This window comes from Sabethes cyaneus, chromosome 1 (assembly GCF_943734655.1).
Source record: "Sabethes cyaneus chromosome 1, idSabCyanKW18_F2, whole genome shotgun sequence".
Taxonomy (NCBI): Eukaryota; Metazoa; Arthropoda; class Insecta; order Diptera; family Culicidae; genus Sabethes; species Sabethes cyaneus.
In genome coordinates, this window is record NC_071353.1 from 58,995,565 (window position 1) to 59,017,711 (window position 22,147).

Genomic DNA, 22,147 nt, shown 5'->3' on the forward strand with positions numbered 1-22,147 from the left:
TATTGTTACATAACCTACAGGTAACCTTTTAACGTAACAGTGCTACCATTTTTTTATTTAAATGTTACGTCAAATTTTGATAACTTTGTTACATTACAATGTTGCCTCTGTGTTACATAACAGCAACATTGTGTTACATTCAGTGTTGACCGGGACTATTCACATATATTTGTATTTTGATGATATCAAAAAATTGTTATGTCACTTGACTGTGCTACAGGTGGAGAAATCCAAATTTTTGCGTGTCGATAATTTTTCAGATCGTTTTATTCATTTTAATGATTAAAGGCTACTAAGTAAGTTAAAGTTGTTTGCAAAATGTGTTGTACCTTACTGCCTTATACTGATTTCATGGTCAAATAAACATTAGCACCATTACGGATACCTTCTGCCTTGTCTTCTTCACCATTTTCAAAAGAAATTGCTGCTTGAGCATTGAATAGTAAAGAATTGCAGGCAACTAACTGACGCAAAGCAGCAATTGAAACATTCAAAACTATTCTCGAATAAAAGAGTCGCTGATTTTCCTCACTTTGAGAATTGCTGCGTTACTTCACATGCATAAATATCCCTTCAGCCATGTATCCTTGTAAGACAACAGTTTCGAAAAAAATCTTCCAGTACCTATTCGCGACTGCGAAAGCTAAAGAGATTTTTAATCCTGTTCGCTCTAACACGAAAACCCATTGTCAAAACTTGCGTGAAAACAAAAGCAAAAATACTTCTTTCACTTTTTTCTCATGCAAAAACCAAACAAATATAAGCAACTTCGTAGTCGCGAATGACACATTCCAGCGTTACGGGACACTATCCATACTATGCAGATCGGTTCCTGTTTCATTAAATCCCTGGCATTCTTGTGGAAAATGAAGTACTCCTTAAACAATTATTTTACAAGGTATTTGCCAAAAAATGGGTGAAACAGGAGGCGATTCACAGGGTAACAATAAGTGCTAATTGTGTCCCGTAACGCTGGAATGTGTCGAATGTGGATACAATCTGACAAAAGGAAAGGATTGCTGCTCACTTTTCTGTGACGTTTCACCTTCAGTACATCAATTTGGACTAGATTCAATGTTTAAAAATTAACTAGGTTGAAAGCAAGGGGTGGTTTTATGCTTTAACAAAGTTGTTTACTTTCAGGACATCAAATTGGACTAGGTTTGTCGCTGTCCTAAGAAATCTTGTTAGGATTAGGATGAGAGGGCTTTATCACTCTTTTTGGCATACTTCCCAAGCACAGATATCAAATTAGTATAAGTCTAAACGTCGTACAGAATCTTCGACCTATTGGGACGAGGGGGTTTTGTGGCTTTTTTTCTAAACATAAAGTAATCGAAATCACAGCAAACAGATGGTGTATTTAACTGTCGTCCCTGCCTGTGGAGCAAGGCGATCACAAAGAAAATGTATGGGATAATATGACCATGACACTGTTTGGTAATTTTTACTAATTAGTGATTGAAAAAGAATGTTACCATAGAAATCTCATAACTGCTACTTCTTTTATGAGTCGATCGGTATCTAAACCATAAAAATCCATTCATAATTAGCAGATCTATTAGCGTTCAAAATCTTTCATCCTTTCGTGACGCTAGGTTGAATCCAAATTTTGGATTGACACCCTGCGGTAAGACGTAATTCTACGTCAAAAGCATCTCACCTTGTTCGATTACAAAATAGATTCCGCCAGTATGAACCGAGTCGACTCTGTGAAAGATTTGGACACCAAACTTTGTTTCACTCAGCACGTTATAGCTACTACTGCTAAAGTGTACACTATACTGGTATTTATTAAAAGTAATACCCAGCAGTTTACCGATTTTTATTGCTTGAAGTCTCTCTACTATGCGGCTGTACGTAGTATCTTCGAATGTGAGGCGCTTGTATGGGCACCCTACCCTGCTGTTCATATCAACCGGATCGAACGAATCCAGCACCACTTCGTTCGGTACGCTCTACAACTGTTACCCTGGGATGATCCAGTTTGACTGCGTCCTTACGAACATCGAAGCGCTTTGATACATCTGCCACCGTTCGCGAATAGGAGGACTTTGCTTCAATGACTTTTTATCTTTGATCTTCTAGGAGGTTATACCGACAGCCCGGAGCTTCTAAGCCGAGTCAGATTTTACGTACCACCAAGGCATACTCGACGTGCGGATTTCTTCAGGCTTCCATTGCATTGTATTCAGTTCACTCAAAATAACCCAATGGATGTATGTTGCCGTGAATTTAATACTGCCTACTGTATTAATTCTGACTATTATGACTTTATTGTTACTCGGACCACTTTTAAACATATAATAAATAGTTACTAAGAACTATCTGTACGTACTAAGAACTCGAAGACTAGTAAAATATAAACATAAATACTTCCCGAGCACAGATATCAAATTGGGCTAGGTTCAATCGACCTTCGACCTACGGGGACGGGAAGATTTTGTCACTTTTTTTCTCAAAACACGTTAAAACTATTATGGCGTCTTTTCCAACCAATCACGAAGCGAGAATTTCCAGTTGGATAATACTTGATTTTTTCCTCAATGTTTCAAAAGTGCAGCTATTTGCACCCGAAATCTTCCATTTTTTCGTGACGCTCGCATTTTTCGAGTTTTTGGAATGACACCCTATCCCAAACCGTGCCGTAAGACGTAGTCCTACGTCAAAAACAACGGGTGCACGGTTTGCCTGAAAAGCAGAAGCTCTTTCCGATATTCCTCGAGCCGAGTCAAACTGGGGTGTTAAAATCAACACTAAATATTACATCGATAATGTTGTGAAGAACCATTTGCTTCCCATAGTCACTGCAAGAATCCACCATACTGCATGCAACAAGATTCTGCACCGTCTCACCAGGCGAAGGTTACAAAGGCTTGGTGGGAGGACAAATTTCCGGATTTATTTTTTCTGTGCATTTGCTTACATGCTAGACAAACTAAAGAGCACCATAGGATTGATTGTAGATACTTTGGAGAATATTTAGGATGAAATGCTTCAGGATATCGTGCGTGCCAACTGTAACGCTTTTCAATGACAATTACAACTAGCAGTTAACGGGAAATTAGCAGTCATTAACTTGTCGTCGGAGAGCCCAATTTCGGAAGCAGTTTTTGGGCCCAAAAACGGGGTTCTGTTTGTAAAAATATAAATACTGCATTCTTCTTGCCAGTCTGAATACAGCGAATATATTTTCATGCACAGAATTTTTGTTTCAAACAAAAAAACTGCTTTTGAAATTGGCAGAATCGATGACTGCTAATTTCACCTTAAAGCAAAGGGAACTACACTCAAAATTAAAATTTATACAAGCGTCTTATTTTTGTAACCATTTATCTTACTGATAGTTATTATTACTCATCCTGAATACTAACATCAATCACTGAAAAAACTCAAAAAGTCTGCAAAAAGTGAGCTATAGCTCACATAAAGGTGAATTTTTGCACATAAATCAGTAAATCAAAAAGCATCATAACTTACAACTGACAAGTGTGCTTGTTAAAAATCGATTTCAAATAGAGAATCCATCAATGTATGCATTTACATCCTACGATTAAATTAAAAACTTTTACGAACAACTCTACTATCATTCTCACCGATTAGTGCCTTTTCCGTTGACCTAATGAACATCAAAATAGCCATAACTGAACAAATCACCCAGTGTGATATAACAACAGTACGAATGTCTCCGCAGACACAACTACCCGCTAATTACAAGCTATATTACTGCGTTTAGTCACTTACGATCCATTCTGCTGGCTGCCTATAAAACGTGATTATCAGGTAGAAGTTCCTTCGCTACTCGCAGACAGAGTATAAACAATTTGTACATGCATACACTTTAGCGTGTACTGCGCTAGGGTTGGAAAATATTCTACGGCTACGGCAACGCATGTACTTGATTTTTTCAAGTCCCTCATTAAGCCATAAAACTAACCACCATGACGAGTTCAAATAAATGTTCCGATTTCCACATAATTATCTATTTAGAGTACAACCAAACTTTTAAATAGTTAACTAATAATGTTACGAAAATAGATGCACCAATGATCACCTGTTATCGTAAGATTATAGGCGTTAGGTTACGTAACCGAACGATAAATGTCATTTTATCGGTAAGGGAAATTATCCATTCGCTATAAATAGCATTTATATAGAAGAAAAGGTGAAAAACAGCACGCAATGATCGACAACATAAAAGTAGGCACTTTCTTTGCTTCGATCTAACGCCGTAGAGGTAATAAAACTAGTGTGGCACTCCACGTAAATCCGTGAATCGAACCGGAACGACCTAGCCCGATTCGACTAGCGTTTATTTATTACATGTTTAATCACTTTATTTTATTTTTATTTATATGTTTGTCAGATGAAAATGCTTTCTCTGCAAAAGGAAATTTTTTCTTTATTTTTATTTAAAAAACTCAATTTACTATAACAAAAATTTTTATGTCCGGTACTGTATCGAAGTGATGCTACCAACGGTAAAGATGTACTTATATAAATAGGCGACTCAGCTTGTAGGCGAGTAAAGAAGGATTGACAGCTACATTTCAGAGTTTATTTTATTGTTTGAAAATCTCAACAGCCCTTATAATCTATAAACAAGTAGAAGCGCTAGTTCGCCCATTGTATGCAAAGTGAATTATGTTACACAAATCGAAGTACGACGCTGGTCTAACAAGCCAGTCGTCGCATGTTCGAATCTCCACTGAGAGAGGCTGTAAGAGTCAATAGGATTGTTCATAGCACAAGCCTAGCAATTGGCTTTGACAGAGTTGAAAGAGATTTCGTAGCCTTTTTGCACTTATACAAAATCCTAGACCGCACTGTCATTTCATGAGTGTCGACAAAAGCAAAAATATTTCCTTCTTTTTTCTCACAAAAAAACCATAAAAATATTAACAACTCCGTCATCGCGAATTATCCTGTACTTTACCAAATATCTTTAATGTATGCTTTCCGACTGTAACATGCAATTTTTAGGTTCTGTTTTTCGGCTATGTAGTCTGTATTTAGCAGTTAAAACGGTGTTTTGCTTCTATATCCGACGTTTCGGTGATTTTATTCCACCTTTTTCAAGGACACTAAAATTTTATTACAGAAAAAAGTAACACAATTACAACAAATTATTATATTAAATGTGGTAAGTAAAAAAACAGTTAAAATTAAGACCAAACAATCACTATCAGTATTCACACAGCAATATAAAGAGGACGCCATTTGTAAATTACATGGACGATCACAAAGTAGATACAAACATACACCAGACAACAAAACGTACAGCCTCTGTAAGTTAAAAATAAGTCATTCTTCTAAGACGGAAAAAACGAATTTATATGTAATAAAATTTTAGTTTCCTTGAAAAAGGTGGAATAAAACCACCGAAACGTCGGATGTAGAAGCAAAACATCGTTTTAGCTGCTAAATACAGACTACATAGCCGAAACACAGAACCTGAAAATTACCAAATATCTATCAACTAGTTCCAGATTGTACACTAGTAAGGTCAATTTATTTTCAAACAGCGATCATATTTTATTAAACGTTCGTTGATATATAGCAGATCGATAAATTAAATGACAAGTTTTAGATAATTAAAACAGCACTGGAAGCACTAACTACATGGCGAAAGCTGACTTTGCCAACACAACTGCAGTTTTAACTTACTGCAGGCAGCCATTTTCTAGCGACTTTAGGTTTTCCTTTAAATTAGATTATTTATCAACCATCATCAATAAGCAGAAGCTTTTGCCTAACTAGCCTGCTATAACAAAACAATTAATACCAATTACCAAGAGTACGGTGATGTTCGTACATAACGCCCTTCTGACATACAGAATAAAAATGGTCGTGCCTTTTTTAAGTAAACAAGCTGTTATATTCTACCTTGCCAAATCGCCGATAGTAACGTTTATACAAATGTAGTAAATAAGAGCACAAAACAATAGAATTGTATAATTGCATAAAACACGCGACTCAATAGCACATTTTTACACAGCAGGTCGGCTGCTTTCGCTTTCGTTAACAGTTTTCTCCCTGCGTAAACTGTTAGTTTTTATTGCGTTGCGCTAGTGTAGGGGAAGCTGCCGTACCCAGTTCCGAAGTTCCAAAGTTCTAAGATATCAAACTATGGAAAAAATGGAATAGAAAAATTTCAACTGATATTATTATTTGTAACAAGCATTAGTACTTTTAAAAATTTAATATAAATACAAAATATGAAAATTTGGGGTTTGTGCCAGTTTATGATACAGTCAGTTCACATTCATGGGTCACACACATGGGGGGCTCCGTAGCCGCAAGGTTACCGAGTCTGCTTTGACAAGCGAGTGGTCGTGGCTTCGAATCTTAGTAGAATCAAGCCATTCGATGTCAAGTGACTTTAGCATGGGTTTATTCTCAGGCCTCTCCATTTACCCTTCCTTCGTGCTGAATTCTATATTTATCCTCTGAAGCCTCTTGACAGTGTAAATGTCCCTCCTATAGTTAAGTGTACTGGTCAGAGGTACGATTGAGTCCTCGCCAGGGACGGCTATAATATGGGATAGTGCTGGCAGCGAGTAATAAGTGGGTAAAGTAGATCAAGCTTTGAAGGAAGGGTAAACCCCAATACACGCAAGCACGCATACAATTTAAAATAAGCATATCGCACACTCAATAGCGATTATAGCAAAAAGAAATGCAGTGCAGGTCATACAGCAAACACCCGGGCGATATTACAATAGATCAACTATACTGGTCGAAGTAATGAGTCCACACAGGGAAAAAAAAAAAAAAAATGGGTCACACACAATTATGGGTCTTTTTAGCTTTTTCTGCTGATTAACGCGTGAATATTATACGAATTGATTGATAAAATTGTTACTCATAAGTAGCACTAATAATTTGATCAATCATTAGCTGGTATTTAAACGCTAATCAGCAGCTAGAGCTAAAATGACCCACAATTGTGTGTAACCCATGATTGTGGACTGACTGTTTATCAAATGTTGAGACAAAAAAACATGTTTTCAGAGATCGGATATAACTTATGAAATTTTGTTTCAATAACATTTTTAATGTGAACCCTTATAGAAATTTGAGTTAATATTTTAAACTTTTTATTTACTCGACAGTACACACGCTGTAAGAGTAATATTATCAAAAATATTACTTCACTCAAATAGCGTTCCAATACCTAAGCCCAACCATCTAGAAAGACACATTTCCTCTATTGTTGGCACTGCACTAACTGAAGCGGGCTGAACGACCTTGCGATATAATCAGAGGTATTTCAGAGTTACTACAATGTTCTTCCGACTTATAAACTTAAGGTTCCAAATGCAACATTAAGTGGCTATCGAGCTATCAAATATATTAATAGATTTGATATGAAACTTCAACAATAATTGAAACTGTCTTAAATTATCGTTCTTCTGACCAACACACTATAGTCGGAAAGTTGCGATGTTCGGCCAAAATTATTTTTCAGTTCCAAGTTCATTTTAGATGTTATTTATTTCATAAAAATGTTATTGTTTAAAAAAATTCATAATTAGGGTGTATTGAGTGAAAAATGATCGAGTAATTCCAACAAGTACAGGGAGCTCCACCTTTTATGTCGGTATGAAAACATTGAATAACTTTAAGAAAAAACAACCGATTTCTATTAGTAATGCATTTTTATTTAGTTTGGTTCCTTAAAATTTTCTAGGTTTAGTTTTTGAAAACAATATCAATTAAGTGACCACCTTTATTAGAAATTACAAATTGACTCCTTTTTTCCGCGTTTTCCATTACCTTTTTGAGCATCTCGGGTGTTATAGCGTCGATTTCCGTACGAATATTTGCCTTGAGCTCGTCAATAGTTTGTGGCTGGTTGGCGTAAACCTTGCTTTTCAGATAACCCCACAAAAAGAAGTCCAGGGGGATTAAATCAGGTGATTTGGGTGGCCAGTCAATATCGCCTCTTTTTGACACCAGACGTCCCGGAAATTTTCGTTGCAGAAATTGAATTGTTGAATTCGCAGTGTGGCACTCGTCCACCCGGTGCACCATCGTCCTGTTGAAACCAGTAACTTTCTAGACCTTTTTCGCGCATTCACGAATTCACGAGACATAATGAGCATCCACCCACTGTCGATTTCCATCGACAGTCTCATTTTCTTTGAAAAAAAAAAATGGACCAATGATGGTTTTGGGGCAAATCTCGGCCCACACAATTATTTTCCGGTCATGCAAGGGCATTTCGTGAATCTTGTGAGGATTCTCCGTTCCCCAAATGCGGCAATTTTGCTTATTAACACCGCCAGAGAGGTTGAAATTGGCCTCGTCAGTCATCAAAATTGTATTCCAAAAATTAGGCTCAGCGTCAACCATTCGAGCGACTGTTTGGCCGTTCTTTCGGTGTGAAGCGATACATGGCGAAAATTGTACTGAAATGGCGTTTCCAAAACATATCTAATGAAAGAAATCGGTTGGAAAATGTGAAAGTTATACAGCGTTTACATACCGACATAAAAGGCGGAGCACCCTGTATAGGGTAAGGGAGAGTATTTTCAGTCAATTATTGCTAATTGCAAGGAAAATTGTACCATCCAAAGTGCAAAATCGCTCATCGTCAGTTTTTCGCAAATTGAAAAAATGGCGTCACCCAAAAACGACGTCGCGACTAGATTTTGCGCAAGTACAACTCGGAATCGTGCAATCAATGGTGAGCCGTGTGTATAAACGTTACTATGAGACTCCGCGCATCGAACGGAAGGAGAAATGCGATCAGAATCGATTCTATTAGTGATCAGGATGTTCTATTAGATGCTTCAGTCAGGGATGTGGCTAAAAAGTTGAATCTGCCCAAGTCTTTGGTTCAGAGACCCAAGAACCGAGAGGAACTGCATACGTACAAAGGACAGAAGGCTCAAAATCGTAATGAACGGCAAAATACGATGGGAAAGTCACGAGCCCAGAAACTATACACCCAGATGTTGACGAAACCTCATTGTCTCATCATGGATGATGAGACTTACATCAAGGTGGATTTCCGGCAGCTTCCGGGGCTACTGATTTTCACCGCCCAGCACAAGTTTGATGCTCCGGAGGAAATAAAGAAGCAGAAACTTTCAAAGCTAAGAAATACATGAGTTGGCTAGCGATCTGCTAACGATGTGGCAAATGGAGTGCGCCGTTCGTGTGACTACCAGGACTGTAAAGGGGAGGTCTACCTCAAGGAGTGTCTACAGAACCGTCTGCTTCCTCAATTGAAGCAACACAAGCGCCGGGCCCTTTACAATCTTCTGGCCTGATCTAGCTCTAGATCTAGATTTGTGCCACTATTCAAAGTATGGCCTGGAGTGGTACGAAGCCAACGCCAACGGGGTCACTTCGTACGGTACTTATATTTAGTAAATCGGTTTTCAAGGAGTTCATCTTTATATATCAATTTTCTTTGCTTGGTAATTCTCCTAATTTAATTTTTTTTTCTTTGCCGTGCAACAATTGGGTTGAACGTGTGCAATGCTAGGCAAATGACGTTAAACAAGTGAGCAACAATTGGGTCTGTATGATGTAAGACAACAACTAAAATTGCATAATATATCCAATATTTCAAGCTATGAAAATATACAAAATGTTTTACTGAAAGGTCATTTTGTTTACAGGAAAAAAATTGTTATAAGTAACGTTAATAGCTTTTTAACGTAATAAGAAAAACTTAAAGTTCCTGCGTTAGGTGCGCAGCAATTGGCAAATTACCCTAGTTGTGCGCTTAACTGCGCCTATAGTTGTGTTAGATTTTAGAAAATCGGTATTTTAGCAAATAATGCCTTAATTTTTTAAATGATGTAATCTAACTACCATTACTCCCAAGGTTAGTCAAGAGAGGTTTTCTGATGTTCAAATTTGTTTTTCACCCCCGCTGGGTTACCCTTGGCGATCACCGAAATTTTCAAAGCGGGAACTGTTGAATGTATAAACAAAGTCGATGGTTGCTAACCAATCGTTCCGCGCACTTCTGTTCTACAAACTGTGAAAACTAGATCACCTATTTTAACTCACCTTGATTACTCCCAAGAACTTGTTCTATATAATGAACGTAATTGTTTTATTTAAAATGCTACGGCGACGAAAATATGCATTAATAATTAATAATAGCGCAACTACTGGTGCTACCACAACTATTGGATCAACTACTCTATGGAAAATCAACCCATTTGCATTTCCAATCCTATAAGATACTATACAGGGATACCTCGATATAAGACAATTTATAATTTCTAAAAGTTGTCTTATATCGAAATTGTCTTATATCGAAACATGATCTTTTTAAAAAAAAAATGCATCTGCGGTCGCCAATTTTGCTCTGTGTTGTGTGTTTACGTTTTTTGAACTATTTATTATTGTTGGAATTTTTTGGGTTATTTTGAAATAATGAACATCTTTATGGCGCCGATTTTGGAATGGAAAAATAGCTCTGGTATAGTTACCATCTATGTCAAAAGGATTTGTTCGATATAAGACAAAAATTGTCTTATATCGAATTGTCTTATATCGAGTTTGTTTTATAACGAGGCTGTCTTATATCGAGGTATCCCTGTATGCTTAACTTTTCAAGGATAAAAATTCAATATCCAAAATGAACAAAATGACTCATGATTTCAAGCTTTTGTTTTATGAAAATACACCGTGAATAATAATCATGATATCACTACCTTATTATGGTACAACACAATACAACACAAGATCATGAATTATTTTTTGCGCTACCTGCTATGACAGTTCAGTCATGATTTCACAGCAATTCACAATTTTTGATTTCATGGCTTTATTCATGGTATGATAAAACAGAACTTTTTCGAATACAATGCCGCTTGGTGAAAAACTTATTAAACTTTGTTCACCGATTGAAAAATTTTGATATACAGACCAACCTTGTTGGAAACAGTAACTATATTGCCAGAATCTCGAGGTATACCGAGATAAAGTTATCATTTCATAGGCGTTGTACAAAATACAACAGTGCGAGTAATTGTGGATTGAACCATCTGCTTTTTTCCGTATGTTCGACCAATTGCGGATAACAGCAAGTGGAGAAAATGACGACTGAAATGTTTTATCACTTTTTTCAATGTAAATTGTAATATTGTCAGTTATACACACATACATACATACATATATACATACATGCATCCATACATGCATACGCCCATACATACATTGAATACAATCGACCCTTGTTTAATATATTTTGGCTTGAATCGTTTTAACGGTTTAATATGCAGTGCTTAAGTGTTAAAGTTGGAATAAATTTGGAATGAATCGTCCGATTTTCAATAAGTTCTCGTTTAATAGATCTGAACAGTAATTTTCAAATAATAATAAATCGTAGAATGTTTCTCATTGAAATAATGCTTATATGTAACAAAAATATGTTTTAACTTTTTTTTCCACATTTCTTTATGTATCTTTCAAACCGCAAGCTCAATCATCATGAAATTTAAATATTAAGGGTTTGAGGCCGCTAGACCTTTCATTTGACCCTAAGATGAAACTTATACTTTTAATTGGTGATGAATAATTCAAATACCCTTGAAATGGCTAGCTAACGCGTTTTCAATCGTCACATGAAACCGAAAAATATCAGCACAGGATTGCTTGTATACACAAGCACTCAAATTACTTTCGAATACCTATTACGAGTGTCCTTCTGTCGCATCATTAGCTAAAGTCCCTTTCTCCAAAAACCTGTTTCACTTTTTGCTAACCTCAACAACATATAGCGAGAACAGGTAAACAATTGATGTTTTTTTCACTTGAACGTTAGCAAAAACTGTGTGGGGTAGACGACCCAATAATGGAGGAACTATCGAAACCCTACAAAACAGCTGTTATAATACTGTAGTAAAAACATATCGACGTCTTTTGGTTTTTCGTACTAACTTTCCAACCTTCGTCTTTTGAAACACGTTCAACAATTTTACTTATTTTCAAGTAGATTAAACCAATTACTTATCTCTTATTAGGATTTTGGTGAGATTTTTACTTTCTTTTCACGTTTGAAATTTTTCAATCAAACTAAAATTAAAAGTTTTTTAACTAAATAGGTTCGCATCATTACACGCAAGTTAGTTTTCAAGTTACTGAAAACTCGCTGAAAATTTTATATGTACGCGATTTAACATATAAACTCTTTGCGTAGTCAAATACTATCTAAGTACAGTTCAGTCACAATATTAAACATTACCTTAACTATACGGCCACTAACCCTAACAAGTTTGCTGTTGATTTTTTGTTTTATGGCGGTCATTCACCAGCCAAAACGTAAGCACTATACGAGCTACATATTAGACACCGCACTCACTGGTTGATAATAATGTTACCAGCTACCACCTTGCGTACAAGGTCAAGTTCGCGGGTATAATTTTTTTCGAGTAAACAAAACACTGCAAATGCTTGGTGGGTTACGCTTATTTACCATATCAACCCTGTCTTGTGGTTACACTCAAGTCTTTTTTTACACGGTTTGTTTTTTTCGATTACTCGAAAACGGTGCAGCTAAGGAACTATTTACAATCTACGTGAGGAATGTCGAGCTACTCCCAAATGTATTGAGAAATAAATGAATGGTCTCTAAGTTACCCCGTTCTTAATACTCAAAAAACTAAACCGTGTAAAAAAAGTACTTGAGTGTATACAAACTGATTCAAAGTGGACCTTATTCAAGGCTACAAGGCAAGTATTAACACTTAATAATTTTCAAAACAATAAACGGGACTGTTATTCTGGTTTTAACATACCTACTCCACAACTTATACTGCGTGTTAGCAGTATGACATGAAAATCATAACAAATTATATCACCTCATATTTATCAGCCACCCTATTTTACTAAATCGTGAACGAATTTGGCGAATATTTTTACCTTTTGGGTAAGATTTGACGGTTTTGGCCCCATTGCTCAATGATCTACTTTACATAAACTTTAAAAGACTCTCTCGACTAAACTGAACTGCTCGATAAACGTAAAAGCACTGACGAACTGACACAACACATAGAAGAAAATCCTTTAAAAACCATCGTCCTACATATTTTGCTTGCATACTAGCACCCTCTGTTATGCATGTTGCGGAGTAGCTTGCTTTTGCAGGGTTTCATGCTGTAGGGTTTTTACATTTGTATGATTTTATACTGAAAACTCGAAGCAACACACGCGCGCCGCGGTGTGACCATGTTGCGAAACATGCTTTTTTAATAAATGACTAGTTTTTGATTGGACGATGGAATTAACGCGAGTGTCCCGTCTGTTTGTCTGTGCTAAAAGTATCTACTGTGGCGCGATTAATTGAAAAGTATGAGGAAACTCTCACGACTGTCCGCAAAGTGCAAACCAATCGTTAGATCAGAATCCTTGATCGCCAACTGCGGTTAAAGATCATTCGGGTCAGTCAGCGCCTCCGGTAAGACTGTAAGTTGAATGAAAGAAAAGTCGAAACTATTTTCACAGTTAAACTCCACTATTAGTTGTATTTTGACAGACAGGGTGATTTATCTATTCTGGACAGGTGTTTTATACTATTGCACTATTTTTTACATTTCCGGTAAAATCAAATGAAAGTGTCCAAAACAAAGTACGCGTAACACCTGTCCAAAATAGATTATTCGCCCTACCAAGCAACATTTTTGTTGTATAATAGCTTATTAAACGAATGTACAGCTAATTCCCGTGGAACAAGTGCTTGATAAGCTATAATACAACAAAAATGTAACTTGGGTACGCATTTCACCTACGACTTGCAAGCTTCATAAGTGTCGAATATTAGTTAATCAAGGCTACAAATATTACAGAGCAAGTAGACAATCCTACCAAAACCTCAATATGCAGTACGGACAGGTGCTGACAACACGCGATTGGTGCATCTTGCTCGACGATGAAACTTATACCGATTTCAACCAAATCCGGCGGATCATGCGAGAACGTGCTAAAACCCTTACTTACACGCCAAGATTGCTACTTTTCGAATCCTGAGGATTCCTATGCCATAGTGAAAGGGGGCTCCGTTGCCGCAAGGTTACCGAGTCTGCTTGGACAAAGCGAGTGGTCGTGGGTTCGAATCTTAGTAGGATCAGGCCACTCGATGTCAAGTGACTTTAGCATGGTTTAATTCTCAGGCTCCTCATTACCATTCCTTCATTCTCAATTCTATATGACCCCCATAAAAGCACCCTTGACAGTGCAAAGAGTCACTCTTATAGTTAAATGTACTGGTCCGCCTCGCCAGGTAATGGCTGTAATTGGAGACAGTACTGGCATTGAGGAGCAAGGTGGGTAAAGTAGATAGCATTGAAGGAAGGGTAAACCCCACTACACGCAAACACGCAAAAAAATTTATTAAGCATATCGCTCATTCAATAGCGATTACAGCAAAAAAAGGCAGTGCTGTTATACAGCCAAACACCCGGGCGATAATCACAATAGATCAACGATACTGGTCGCAGTGATGAGTCCATACAGGAAAAAAATACCATAGTGCACCTGATTCCTTTACCGCGATTATCTTTATAGGTATCCCGGGGATTCAACTCTTGGATTCTCATATAAGAATCCTGGTTATTTAAGCAAGGCATTCTGTACGAATCATCTGCAGAATGCATCGACACGATTCCTATGGGAGGAATCCCAGAGACTCTGGGATTGGTATTGAGCCTGAATGAATGATTGAATGAATGCAGACTTACTTACTTACTTATGTGTCCATGTCCGCCGGTCCGGCGGAACAAAGGGATGAAATCAGAGATCTCCACTGCTGACGGTTACCCGCCATCGCTTTTACCTGTCGCCAGGACAGGTTCTCCTTTACAGCCCGGATGTCGTTGGCTAAGCTCCGTCGCCATGAGCCTCTGGGTCTGCCTCTTCTACGCTGTCCTTGTGGATTCCAGTCGAGTGCTTCTTGAAGGCCATGAAAATTTACGGCCAAATATTAAGTTCAGGCATTTGTGTTTCGGCCTTTTGTGATTCGACCATTCGTGATTCGGCCATTAGATTTATTATGCCATTTGTTATTTCGGCCATTTGTGTTTCGGCCATTCGTCGGTAATCCGCCACAAGGGCATTAGATTAAAAGCCCACTGTAGCAGTCTCAATGGTCATCTTTTATGGCAGACTCCTATTGCTCTTCTTATTTTACAGACTGTTCATACCCATTGATGGAGTTGAGCTAGATAGTTATAATCTTGTGCCTTAACTCGGTATTACATGGGTGATGAAATCAATGACATTTTGGGATTTCAGCTCTAGGAAGGAAATTTCCGAAGAAGTTATGCCTAGATAAAGCAAGACCCAGTAATTGTAGAGCATATGCGCTGACCATTTAAATTCAGAGTTACAAAAGAGGTAAATTTCGGTATAATCCAATATGCTTTGAATGATAAAGAGCCGGATAATGTCCAGTTAGGAGTGGGGTGATCGCGCGTAGTTCACGACGAGTTAAGTTGAGTAGTTTTTTAGCTACTATAGGATGTGGGTAAATAAGCTGTTCAACTGTTTAGTCTACAACCCTGTATTTGATTCCAACGGGATGCTTTCTTAACATCATAATCTAGACGGGCAGCCCAGTTCAGCTTTTCATCCAGAATTATTCCGAGGAGTTTGACTTCATTACTGAAGCTCAGCCTGGTAACAATCAGTATAGTATCAGTATAGGAAAGTAATAGCATGTATTCTTCACCTAGTGAGTAGTATAACGACTGCTTTGTGGGGTTTATATCAAACACGCAAGCATCATAACATGGTGGTATTTAGAGCTCTTAACAAACAACTTGACAGTACTGCATCAAATTTGCCTCTGACAATAAGTTCTACGTCGAAGGCCTAAGCAGTAGTCTCATAACGAAGCTACGATATCTTGTGAAGGAGTGCGTCGGTCACCAGTGTCCAAAGCAAGGGGGAGATAATTCATTGTGAACAATCTTTGAACACTGAAACCGTGAGATCGACGTATCTGCCACTGATGCTGTGATTTCTTTGCTCGAAGGTATTGTTTGAAAGCCCATTGTAGTGTGGTCGATCCCTTTTTGAAATAGAGCTGTAACAATTGAAATGAAGGACGTGTAATCGTAAGCTCCTTCAATATCGAGCAAAGCAAAAAGTGTCGCCTCCTGATATTTGAGTGATTTCTAAATTAGCATCACTACACAGCGCGTTTCTGTAGTTTAGCCGTGTAGGTATATATGTTGATTTCCATGCAACGAAAAGCTCTTTAAAAACTTGTTGCGGATATAGTTATCTGTGTATTTCTCCATCAACTTGAGAAGCGCTGATGTCAGACCTATTCGCAATAGACGGCTTAGCACTTAGCACTTAGCTTAGCACGGCTTATCAATAGGCGAAAAGCAATAGACGGCTTAGTGGTGTAATTGGTTAAACAACACGCTTAACTAGAGATTGGGAGCTGTGAGTTCGACTCTCACCTTCGCTAAGTCTACACTTTTGGCCTAATATCAAGAATTTTCAGTTTGCATAAATCTACATTTTTCGCATTAAGCATTTCTTCTTCCCCAACTGTATATATATTATAAACACGATATCGTAGCCCATCCTAGATACAGATGCTGTGCACTACAAAATGAAAATAGCATAGCATAGTTTGACCGCCCGGCGATTGATCTAGATCCGCTGAAATTGTACAGAGAACCATCAGAATGATGCTTGGATGTACCAGATCATACTCAGTGTGCATTTTCTGGTGATCCAATTCTTTGTGATGATCAATAGCAAAGCTGACCACGTCCAATGGCAGATCAATTTGGAGGCGGAAGGAACGCTAATCCGACCCTTGTTGATACTAGAAACCCAGGAATCCTCTGCATCATCCACAAGTGTCACTGGAAGGGGTTGTTAGTGGAAAGTAATTGATCTGGATCCACCGAGGCAGGTGGTGCGATCACTGTCATTTGAGCTCACGTACGTGGCCAACACAAAACTGGTATGGAAATCCGAAATATCGATATTAGAAAAAGTCATGAAAAGTCAGTTTACCGACACCGACGGTTATGTGCTATCGTCCTCCCGCATTAATTTGAACAATACTCTAACCATAGACATTGCCATCTATCTTTCAATCTGGAACCATTTGTGAAATGGTGCCGCACCATAATAAAACAGTTGCCTGAATATCAACTATATTAGTTATGGTTATTCGACAAGTAACCATAAAAACAATGGGTCGTTAAGAATGTTCATCATACGAAAACGAATGATTTTCCATACATATTTTTGAAGCGTAGGATATGATGAACATAATGATAATAGTGGAACCATAATGTAAATGGAAGACGCTATCGAAATTTTTGTTTTTGGAATGTACTGTGACCGCTGATTGTATGGAAGATTATAAAGATTATAATAGCGATATGATTATGACCATTTTCACAACTGTTTTCATTTATGTGGGCTGTTCGATCCGTTCGAAATCGCGCGCGAGCAATTATTAGATACCGAAAGACATTAAATTGCCCGAGATTTGTTGCTGTGCGCAAAACCCGTCCAGAGACAAATGTGTCCATTTGGCCATTACCTCGAAAACCATGGCTACGCAAGATACCTTTTAGTTTCTTTCGATCATAAAGCATACTTAGAAACCCTGACTACTTTATCAGGGAGCCGTTCAAAAGCTATCAAGTTTTTGATATTCAATAATCACATAATCCCAAAAAACACCGAAGCTGAATTAAAATGCTACTGATTTGGTCACAGCTGATTTAACTCTGAATACTGGTGGTAGACGCTGAATTAATTTAAGCAAAGACCTCTGTATTGTATAAGCGATTAAGCAACCAACGAATGCGCTGTAAATCAGCTGCTTCACATAATAGTGTCACAAGCAGATTAGGCGCATCTTCAACCTCGCCACAACCCGTCAATATTCTCAATAATTGTGCTATACTAGCTGAATAATCGATTTATCATCTTAATAAACAGCACTCCCACGAAACCTTTATGCGCTGATTAAGTATTTTAGCATCCATTATTATTCAACCATAGCTGAATCGAATAAAATTTATGTAAACAATTCTACTATACTTATTCAGCCGAAATTGGAGAATTTATACAACCTATTTCGCTTGAGGTAGAAAAAACACTTGTTAAGCAATTATATCGCCCTTTATATAACCTCTGTGCGCCTTGTTTCCAGCTTTGCGTAAATTGGTTATTTAAAACGCGCAAAAGCCTCTATTAAGCTCCATTGCAGCTTCGAAAGCAGCTATTAGAGCTTGATAAAATCCCCAAATTTACATATTTAAGAGCTGAAAAAAGATTTTTATTTCTAAAACTAAACCATAGTTCAACCACAGGTAGATAAATTCAGCTATAAAATCGTTTGATCAGCCTGAAATTGTTACTTGGGTAGCTGCTTTCAAAGCTGCAATGGAGCTTAATAGAGGCTTTTGCGTTTTTTAAATAACCAATTTGCGCAATTCTGTCAATTCTATTTTTAGAACGAGAAATAGTTTTGCAATGCTCTTTCAGTCGCTTAATCAACGTCTCATCAACCTTTAGGCAGCCAAAAATAATCTATTTTTAAATTTCAAAAATGGAACGCGTCATATTTATTTTGCTTTGGCGTCATAAGCAGCTATATTTTAAATTTCGAATAACTTGAATTCGTATTTGCAAGATAATTAAAAATGTATGTCGACATCTTTCGGGAACAGCATAAGCAATTGCTGTTTGCGAGTTGGTTTAAGGCGATCCAAGCTGCATAGAGTAAGCACTCAAATGGTGTTTGACCAAGCGAAGTTTAAGCTACTTTAAGTTTTTCCAAACCAGCTTTTCTCCAAAGCTGGTAAACAAGCTTAATAGCGGATTTTTCTGCTAAACAATCCGATTCTAAACAGCCGTAAACATAGAGCCGTTTTACGGTTGCTTAAAGGTGTTAAAGTGGCTTTATAAACCAGTAGACGCTTTCATTAGGCTCACAGCTTTCAAACTGTTTTAAAGCTGCTTAAGGGTGTTAAAGTGGCTTTACAAACTAATATCAAGCTTTCATTCGGTTCACAGCACACATACTGTTAGATCATAGAGTTTCGCAATTCGACTGGCAGCAAAAATATTTGTCAGTTATAGACATTATCGACTGCTTCAAGTGTAACGATATTTTCACTGTCTGTTCTGCAGATGCAGATAGGGCGGATCGTACGATGAGTGCTTATGGATCAGAAGATGGCGGTTCAATTCCCGAAAGATGACGACATGCAATTTTAATTAGCTTGCATATACGAATTCAAGTTATTCAAAATTTAAAACATAGCATACGACGCCAAAGCAAAATAAATATGACGCGTTCTATTCTTTTTTAAATTTAAAAATAGATTATTTGTTGGCTGCATAAAGGTTGATAAGACGTTGATTAAGCGACTGAAAAAGCATTGCAAAACTATTTCTCGTTCTAAAAATAGAATTGACAGAATTGCGCAAATTGGTTATTTAAAAACACGCAAAAGCCTCTCTTAAGCTCCATTACAGCTATGAAAGCAGTAACAATTCCAGGCTGATCAAACGTTTTTTAGCTGAATTTATTTAACCTGTGGCTGAACTATGGTTTAGTATTAGAAATAAAAACCTTTTTTCAGCTCTTAAACATCTAAGTCAAGCTTCGGGCTTGCTAATAGCTGCTTTGAAGCTGTAATGTAGCTTAATAGAGGCTTTTGCGTGTTTTTAAATAATCAATTTGCGCAAAGCTGGAAACAAGGCGCACAAAGGCGATATAACTGCTTAACAAGGGGTTTTCCGAGTCGAATAAAATAGGTTGTATAAGTTCTCCAATTTCAGCTGAATAAGTATTGTACAGTTGTTTATATAAATTTTATTCGTTGGATATTCAGCTATGGCTGAATAATTGTGGCTGCTAAAATGTTTATTCAGCGGATAAATGTTTCTTGGGATGGTAATAGTAAACATCGCGCGCGTGTCCTAGGTAACCAATTTGACGACTCCAATCACCCCGGTGGCAACTTTGACGTTTGCGAACAAAATAGGTGAAGCCAACATAGCTGGATCACTGGATCACTTTTATACGTATCGGATCACGAGTGTGCGTGTAAAAGAACGATTCACACGATATTTCTGCAGAGCCACACGTGATTTTCGCTGCATTATCATTTATTTCTTGTCCTAAAGGCGACGTTTTCAGTTAGTTGACAGTAAATTATTGTTATCGATGAATTGTTATTGAGATTCATGTAAAATTTTTCACTTCTACGTTATTATGTTTTGTTGGCTTGATCGCATCACTTCACTGCCGTGTGAATGCTGCGTATTAAAAGCAAAACGCCTGTAGCGCCACTTCATTTTGTGGCGGTTTCAGGAAACATAGTAGATGCCCGGGGGTTGGTTGACTCCAATGCACAAGTTTTTTATCCTCGTTAATGCTGCTTCAATATAAGTCCCAGTTTGTAAACAAGTGATTGTTAAGTGTGCCCAAGTTAATTCAAAATGACTTAGAAACAACTGCTGCCGGGAAAATGCAACGAACGAGACACGAAAGCAAACGATGCTAAATTGCCATACGAAACGACAATCAGTATGTAAGCACCGGTATTTGAGACTAACCTGGATATTAGCGAATATCGGATTAGTTGGATAGCACACTTCACGCTTTATAAATTACAAAATGAAAATACAAAAATAAAAATTTAAAATCTTGAGGTATCCTTGAGGTGTGTTATAAAAATTCATCGTTTCCGAATTTACACCGTACAGAATTTTACTGCACGCAAACAGGAAGGTGTTGCCTAGGAAATTATCACAATGCATCGTCTATCATCAATACAATATTATCTCAAACTTTTATATATAGGTAACAAACAATCGAAATATGTTCCGCACTTGTTCTTAAATAATGAACACGATAATAATATATTTTTTCACAAGTAGGTTGATTAATTGTTCGTTGTTTCTGTTAATAAATCTATATTTTATTTTATTAAATAACAAAATAGTGGTTATTAGCATAATAATGTGTGCCCTATTGTGTTCAAAAAATCATGATTTGAACAAAACTGTTTCATGTCACAATTTTGACCTCAATGACAGGGATCATGTATGATGAAATGCACAATCAAATGTGGAATTCATATCTTTCAGTTACAATTAACCTGTATTTTTATTATTCTTCGGATTATGTTAGCTTTCAGTTTCGGCCAATTTTGTCTTCGAAAATAAGTTCCTGTTTATTAAATAGACACATTCAAGCGTTACAAGACAGCGTAAACTTCACTGTTTTTAAACACCACCAATAAAGTTCACATTCTTTTTACATTTACTGTGTTCGAACAGAATTGAACATATACGACACATTCTTTTTAATAAATTTTATTTATTTATTTCACCCGGTTCGATTCAGGAAATCGAATAAAACGAATAGTTATACCTCCAATTGTTGTAGTAACTAAACCTAGCATTCAAAAATAATTTATTAACAATCGCATACTGTATTCACTACTGTCGGATTTGCTTCAGTTGATTTACTGCGAATTGCCAAAACGTTCAAATGATTTTAGAGCTTACCTTTCTCTATTGCAATTGCCTGTATCAACTAGTCTATTGCGGCTGAGTCACTTCCTCACGACCACTCATACATTCGCTGCAGACCGCCAATAATAAATAGGAGGAACACAAAACGCCAAACCAAAACAATGTATAAAAACACAATCACTTCAAGGCGAAAATGCCGACGAAGAGGTAACAAATTCCATAAAACCACCGGCCACAGCAAATGGCAAAATTGCTGTCTGGGTCACCTGTTAACCAATTACTGATTCCTCGGATAATTGGCTCATCTGTTGCCACTGTTGGTAGTTTCTGTTCGAATTTGCAGCTCGCAACAACGGCTGATCAGTAAAACTACCCGTTAACACATAGGTAAGAACTAGTACTAAGCATGCACTCGATGCAACTTCTACAAATCCGGCTGACTGAAGAAATCCTCGATTTTCCCAATCGAGACAGCAAGTTTACACTTCCGTTTGATTTGCCAATTCCGTTGCAATTTGTTTCGCAATGATTGCTGTGGCACGCGTGTCAACACTTATATTGCACTATAATTTATAAAACGACAGGTTATAACAGCCGCTTCCAGGTTCGGGCACCCCAGGCTACAAAGGTATAAAACCGAGCA

General features: G+C 37.4%; 1 protein-coding gene across 1 annotated transcript in view; it reads right to left on the minus strand.

The window, feature by feature from the left end:
- The window catches only part of LOC128737859 (sodium-independent sulfate anion transporter), a 98,932-nt gene extending 76,820 nt beyond the window's left edge, over positions 1–22,112 (minus strand). The window contains exon 1 of the mRNA XM_053832596.1: positions 21,538–22,112. The gene's annotated coding sequence lies outside the window, so the exon portion shown is untranslated. The remainder of the gene's footprint in view (positions 1–21,537) is intronic.
- Between the last annotated feature and the right edge of the window lie 35 nt (positions 22,113–22,147).